Source organism: Astatotilapia calliptera, chromosome 2 (genome assembly GCF_964374335.1).
Source record: "Astatotilapia calliptera chromosome 2, fAstCal68.1, whole genome shotgun sequence".
Taxonomy (NCBI): Eukaryota; Metazoa; Chordata; class Actinopteri; order Cichliformes; family Cichlidae; genus Astatotilapia; species Astatotilapia calliptera.
The window spans coordinates 11,728,981-11,736,831 of record NC_137423.1 but is presented as its reverse complement, the minus strand read 5'-3'; the positions used below and the strand labels follow the sequence as shown (position 1 = coordinate 11,736,831).

The window sequence follows — 7,851 nt, the reverse complement described above, 5'->3', positions numbered from 1 at the left end:
ATTGTTTGGAATCATGTATGATTGTTGTTCCACTTCTCACGTGTACACCACTTTGTATTGGTCTTTCATGTGGAATTCCAATTAAAATTGATTTGTGTTTGTGGCCGTAATGTGACAAAATGTGGAAAAGTTCAAGGGGGCCGAATACTATTGCAAGCCACTGTATATTGCATTTGTGGTTTATTTGTTTTACCATTTCAATCATACTGGACTCAGGATCGGCTTCCAGCATGAAACAAACCACACAGTAGTCATCAGCATTACCTAGAAACACACTGACATTAAACCTAACAGTTTTAAACAAAACTGAAAGTGCTATTGCAATACAAAAGCACATGACTCAACTTACTTTGATGCTCTAGCAGTTCGCAAGCAATTTCAGTGCGGTGCAGCCCAATGGCTTCTGGAGTGGACAGCACCCTAGTAACCTCTCCACTCAGAAGGTAGTGTTCGGCAAACTGTAAAATATGTTACAGTAATTGCAAATGATTAACTTAATTCTAGTTAAATACATTAAATACAATTGCTTATTAAATACCTTCAACACTAAAACTCCACAACTGCTGGAGTCCATCTGCTTGTTGTGTGGCAGAGTCTCCATTTTCCAATCCACTCGGGACTCTTCCTTTCCTTTCATCTTCAGAAAATTCCTAATAAAAACAAAACAAGTTTTTAAAATGTAGCCAGCATTTTGCTCTAAATAAAAAGAAAAAAAACCCACAAACCAAACAACCTAAAACAGATAATTAATGAATGATGAATACCTCAAGTTACGCATAACTTTCCTTTCATAACAACCTTCATTTCCAAGAGGGTCTAACAGCAGTACAGATTGTGAGGAGATTTTGACAACCTAAAATAAAAATTGTATTTAGTAGAATATGTGTATTACACTCACTTAAGTAAACATAATCAATTGTAAGCATTTTCAAAATAAGAATATGCTGCTAAAAAGAACAGTAAAACAAAAGAGAGAAAAAACACATGAGGTGTGAACATGTACCAGAAGGATCCAGTGTGCACCAGAGTTCAGTGGGCACAACCAAATGTCCTCAGCCGGAAACAACATCTGTGGAATATTTTTAAGTTTATAAAGGTTTAGATTTATTTACATAACATACACTATATAACCAATATAACATCTACATTACCTTGCTGACACATTTAAACTTCCCAGAAAACAGAGAGGTTGCAACAACGCAAGACAACTGATACACGGGTTTCTGAAAAATGCAAGATTTTTTTTTCTTTTTTAAAAAGATTACAAAATTGTATAAAATACCTTTGTGAAATAACCGGCATACGTTCTTACTTGCCTTTTGTTTCTTAATGAGGCAGTGCAGGTATGCATCAATGACCTGTTTGGATTAAAAGAAGATTATTTTTACAGACCACCACTAGGACCAAAAATGATTATTTCACTTACCTCATCAGAAAGCCACCCACTGTCCTCCAGTGTGCGAAAAGAAGAGTCATACAATTTGTATGGCCCAACGACTGCCTCCACACACCCGGTGTCTTTTGCAGCCCAAAGCCACTTCACTAAAAAACAAAATATGATAAGTTTCTTTAGTAATAACAGTTACCATTTGAAAATCATGGTCAATGGCCAACGGGCCACAAGCAGACAAGGGCCAACGGGCCACAAGCAGACAAGGGCCAACGGGCCAACAACATAAACATGCCAGAGGGGAGTAGCTTTATGTAAACCAGAAATTAGCCAAAATTGGACCAACAGGTCAAAATTAGCAAGAGGGGAGAAAAAAATAAAACATTCTATACATTAGACTAGCCAAACAGGCAACAATTGACCAACCGGTCAGAATGAGATTTTTAGCTATGCCACCTTTTTCTTGCGTGCTGGGTTTCTGGGGGGTCACTGGTACAAGCTCCTCTGGTGCTTGGACTGATTTTACCTGAGCTATTTTTGGTCCAAACTGAATGACAGAGGATCTGTTATTTTGCAGCGCTTCATGTTGATGCTGAGGACTGCAAGGCCACATCTCAGAAGATGGGCTACTCTCAACAGGTTCAGTTGGAGTTGAGACTTGGACAGGGTGGCTTGTTCTATAGGGTTTAATGTGGTCAATACTGTATAGACTTTTTAAAGTATTTCCCTCAGCGTTTTTCAGTCTAACACATTTTCCACTGAAGTCATCAATTGTGTAGGAACCTGAAAAATCCGGTTCAAGTCTTCCTCCTTTTCGCCCACGTTTCCTCATATTTAGAAGCAAAATTTGATCCCCTACATTGTACACAACATTTTTGTACTTTTTCAGGGCCCGCTTGGCGTATGCAACCTTTTGCTTGTCTTGTGACTTCGCAATGTTTTCTTGTGCAGTTTCTTTAACTGCATGTTGTGCTTCACTTTCAGACTGTACATAGTCACTGTACCTTTTGTTGTCTGGCAGATAGTGATGTGCGATACCACTGATTTCCTTTCCGATTCGATACCAAGTACTTTTCAGGGTGGTATCGACGATACTGATCCGATACTGATACTTTATACAAAAAAAATGTATTTTATTTATTGTATCTCAAATTATAGCGTCATAATGATTACAGGACATCAGATTACTTGTTCTTATCACTTAATAACGCAGAGTTCATCATATAGAAATAAAAAAAAAAACTGAAGTTGTGCGCTATTTGAACACCTCGCCTGCCTGCAGCACTAAAGGACTCTGTGAGAGACGTGTGTCTTGCCCTAGCAGCACCTGTCCCTCTCCTCTTCTTCAGTTCGTCTCAACATACACGCCTCATATTCTGTGATATGATTTACTCTGAGGTGTTTGACAAGGTTAGTGATGTTGCCACAACCAAACATGCCAACCCTCCCGATTTTTCCGGGAGAATCCCGGAGCCACCATTCTCCCGAATTTCCACCTGGACAACAAAATTGAAAAACCATATTGCAGAATTCATAGCGCGGCCGAGCCAATTCCAGTTTCCAACAATGGCGGCAGCTACTTAGTTTTAATATCACTCTTATTTCTCTTTCTGGGTCGCAAAAAACAACAACTTTTAACATGTTTTCAGGTGAGAATGTAGCTGTGTAAACTTCAATTATCTGAGCCGATCGACACATCGTCTTCAAACCCCCGCAGGCTTTCACAACTCGGGTTAAACATGATATATAAGTCACTTTGATAACTTAAAAATGTTATTGTTTGGCTTTTTCAGTGTTTTGTTTGTTTGGGAGTAAATCGGTTTGGCTCAGATTAAAGTTATTAGATTAGATTAAATTAAATTTAACTTTATTAATCCCTCGGGTGGGTTCCTCCGGGGTTTTCACACAGCTGAATAAACATCAAACAGAAAACGAATTAAAGAAAGTGTGAGACTGTCGAGAGTTTACGCCAGCGCCCGGTTATATTTTAGAGAGCAAGGAGCAGACGACTGAGTTTCACTCCACCGAGGGAACTCATGACGTACTACCCGGCTTTCTTTAGACCGCGAAGGGCGGGTCCTCAGGTGGAAGCAGCCTCTAAATTTGGACGCCCCCGCTGTTTCGGTGACATTTAATGTATTTTATCCGATAAATAAACCCTGTAAAATGTGCCCTTTTGAATGTCTCCCTAATTCCGAGGTCTCAAGGTTGGGAAAGTATGGCCACAACACCTCACTCTTGGAGCACTTTTTTGCCACATGTATCGCAAACCATGTCTCAGCTGTTTGTGGAGGTAAAATATGTCCGCACAATTACGCTCAGCCATTGTTGTGAGTGCGCACGCCAAGGGTATTTCGCACATGACTATGAAAGGCGGAAGAGGAAGTAGTTCCTTTGAATGTAGACAATCCGAATGTTATAGTTTCTTTCCACTGTGTTGCTGTTAATGATAAACTACAAATTTACTCTAAATTACTAAAAATATCGATATTTTAATGTGAGAATCGATTCTAGAACATAAATGACTGGTATCGGAGGAATCGATATTTCAGGATCGATCCGCACATCACTACTGGCAGAATGATGTTGGAAATCTAAAATTTTGTAGATATTAGCAATTAAAACAAGATGATATCATATTCATAAAGACATTACTGGGTTTTTTTCTTAAATGGTTTCAATTCTTGGTTCTAACATAGAAAGAATTTGACAAACACTCACCGGCACTTGAGCAGGCACTTCTGATGGAAATACTGCCTCTCTTCCATACATCAGAAAAAAAGGTGTGTATTTTGTTGTGGTGTGTACTTTTGACCGAAGTGAAAACAGGGTGGGCTCTAGATACAGATCCCAGTTATTCTGCTGGTCATTCACCAGTTTTCGGAGGGCTCTAAATGCACACAGCAAATTCTGGTCTTTGGAATAAACTCTCAGGGAGTTCAGATTAACTACATTTGAGTGTACATGCGTGACCATCGAATGAACTCTAGTGCAGAGTTAGAGTAACTCTTTTCCGGGAGTTGATTTTTCAACTCTTTATAGGAGTTAAAACTAAACTCTCACGGAGTGAAATTTCTACTACCATATAGAGTAAAATTTAACTCATAACTAGAGTTAAGTTTGATATTGACTCTTTTGTAGTGTTACTCATCAATTGAAAAAACTTTTAGGTTTTTGGTGCAAATTACTACAAAAACACAATAGTGATTATTATGAATGTATGGATTTTATTTATCAAAAATAACATATTCAAATATGAATGCTGCATGGATTAACATACATTCTGTGTAACAGTACTGTAATAGCATAATATCCACCATTACTGGCAGCTAAACAGTTGAGGTCAGAAAGGCCTAACATTGGGCGAAAAGAAAAAAAAAAAACAGAATTAAAGGAAAAAAATGACTACAGAATAAGCACTTCTTGTAATGCAGTGTTAACGTGAGGAAGACTCTGTAAAGTCTCCATCAAGCCAACAAATTAAGTAATGCAACTCTCTCACAGAACATAAAATTGTGAATCACACCCATATGACATTTGGGCATCAAAACATTTGAAATGTCTTACTTTCTCCCTTTCTAGGACCAGTATCTTCTTAAAAATGGTTTCATTTACCTGAAAAGCAGGACACTGATCATGGAAACACGTTTCATGGTTAACATGCATAACAAAAACAGAGAGAGAGCGAGAGAGAGAGAGCAAGTCTTATTACACACTACAGTTGCAGAGCAAACTACATGAAATACTATATTAAATTATTTTTCTCTAATCTGTTTTATCTTCGTGTTTAAGCTTTTTCAAGTAATGGCAACTAAAGAGTCAAGTATAAGTCAATTAAGTACTGTATCTACATTTCTTTCATGTATGCTGTCCAATAGAGGCTGAACCATTTGAAGTCCGGCATCACTTGTGTCACTGCTCTGACTGCTGGTGGTTGAGACAGACAATGTATCTGTTAGACTTGGAGAGGAGGGCTCTTCCACATGTTGCTTCAGGACAGTCAAATCTGAGGGTGACAAATAAAAATATTAGAATACAAGGTATATACAATCAAAAACACAACACAACAAAGATACCATTTATGCACACAGGGCCAGTAAATTGCACGGTTTGATTAAATTATACTTTCTCCCAGGAGAACAGATGGTTATTTTGTATTTTATTATGGTAATATACAATTTACATACCACAAGGTGTGAGTGTCACATAGTGTGTTAGGTCTGAGCAGTCACGCAGCTTCTTTGATGATTGTGTTTCCAGGATGTCTGAAATGCATGTGATAAATCCAACTTACTGTTGTTACCACAGGATATTAGACAAATTAAAAATGTTTATTTAAGAGTAACTGTACAAATCAAATCCTTCAAAATCTATCAGAGCATATATTTACTTACCTTCAGCTGTATAGATGACAAAACACACCTCTTTGACTGCTGCAAGTTCAGGAAAGATATCCTCATCCACCTCTATACCCTGCTCATCCGTGACTTTCACTGCTGCATTTTCTGGTATGAGAAACTTCTGCTGCACTGAAGTAAAATCATCACTTAGTTAATAACAACATTATCATTTCTTCTTTAATGACTTAGTACAAACCATAACTTACCTGCTCTCACAAAATCTGTGAAGCTGACTTCTTCCAATTTTGCATATTTCTTTGTCTCTCTGTGTTTTACTTTTATCAACATCTTGGCCACCTTTACTACTATGAAACACAACACAAGAAGAAGAGGTTGTTTATGGTAACTCTATGTAAACTGTGTATAACTTAATCAACGAACACTGTCTTACATTGAGTTAGCCTGTCCACACTAAATATTGCTTAAAATCTATTTAGCTAGGCTGGTTTAGCAGACAACGTGACTGCATGTTTGCTGTGTCCTTGTCTTTACAGTTCTGGAGACAGGGTTGTGTGCATGTCTCAGTGTGCAGCAGGACTAACTAACTGATGTTAATGGTACCTCAACATCTCATCAGTGCAGGCTGCACCTCTCTTTGGTTAAATACGGCCATTACCATGAGTCTAAACAGAATATTACTGTAGTTAGCTAACGTTAAATTAAACGTTGGTGTTAAAATTAAGAAATAGAAATAAACGTTTTCATTGACAACGTGAAATGTGTATCTTAAAATACAGTAAGATAAGTAAGTTAGCTAACTTTTGACTAGCATTAGCCTAGCTGCTATCTCCAAATCAGCATAACATACAGAAAACACATGTAGTGCTAGTTAGTTAACTTTATATTTTACTTGTGCATCCATGTAACTGAATATATATATATAAATAACATCACTACACTCACAGAAAATTCCAAAGTAAATAAAGTATTTTTACCTCCTACATGTCGGAGTCCAAGAAAGAAACACAGATAGGCGCTGTAACGGTCGACAGACAAACAACACCAGCAATGTGTTGAATTAGACTCCTTAGCACCCAGTGAATGAACACCTAAATATTACACCGCTTTAGAGTACTCCCCAACACTGACTGTAGTATAAGGTGAAAAATAAACTCCCGGAATGTAACTCTTGCGCACTTTTATGCCTAACTCCAGAATATTTAACTCCAGTGATTTGCTGTGCAGGCATAGAAATATGTAAACACAGGAAGTAAGACAGAAAGTTCAATTAGAAGTAAAGAAATTAATAAATTATTAAGTAACAATTAAGTTTGAATAACATAAGTAATGTTATTAAAAACTGATAGATAAAAATTAGGCATACCTTTTTATGTTGTCATTGGTCTTTTCATCTAGACCATTGGTCTGTGGATGGTATGCTGCTGTGACACTTCTTTCAATTTGCAATAACTTGCAAAGATCAGAGTTGAGCTTCAACAGATAAGGACAAGGTTATACTGCTTATACAAGCACACAAGAAAAAATCTTTGACCCCAGTGAAGTAAAGTTAAAAAATGTAACTGAAAATTATTTAACACTTACTTCATTCACAAACTCTCTGCCTTGGTCTGACAAAATCCTTTTGGGGCAGCCATGTCTATATATAATGGAGCACAAGTGCTGGGCTACCTCAGATGCAGATTTCGTTTTTAATGGGAAAGCTTCAACCCATTTTGAAAAGTAGTCAGTTGCAGTAAGTATATACTGGAAGCCGCTTGAAGTTTTAGGAAGAGGTCCAGTAAGATCTATACCAATAAGTTCCCACACTTCAGACACCTATCAAGGAAAAATTAATAATTTGAATAACAATTTGTATAATGTACACATTAACATTGATGGTTAAAATTAGTTGGCAAACCCTCCTGCCTTTATGAATATGAGCTACAAGCATAGTTTGATGGGTAAACGGGGCATAATATTTACCTGAATACACTGCAACGGTTGCACAGCAGTCAGTGGTTTCCCAACTTTTTGACACTGGTCACATTCCAGAATCTTTAAGGTAAAAATATTTATGGAGTTCACGTAAATGTTCAACATTCTCATTTGTAAAAAACAAAA

The 7,851-nt window shown here is 37.4% G+C and overlaps 1 long non-coding RNA gene across 1 annotated transcript; it reads right to left on the bottom strand.

Annotated features, from left to right (window-relative positions):
• Window positions 1–4,597: 4,597 nt before the first annotated feature.
• LOC145430395 (uncharacterized) lies at window positions 4,598–6,966 on the bottom strand. The gene is made up of 3 exons (XR_013910960.1): window positions 6,726–6,966; window positions 5,578–6,087; window positions 4,598–5,396 (listed from the first exon to the last, which is right to left on the bottom strand). It is a non-coding gene; the product is annotated as an uncharacterized LOC145430395 (long non-coding RNA).
• Between the last annotated feature and the right edge of the window lie 885 nt (window positions 6,967–7,851).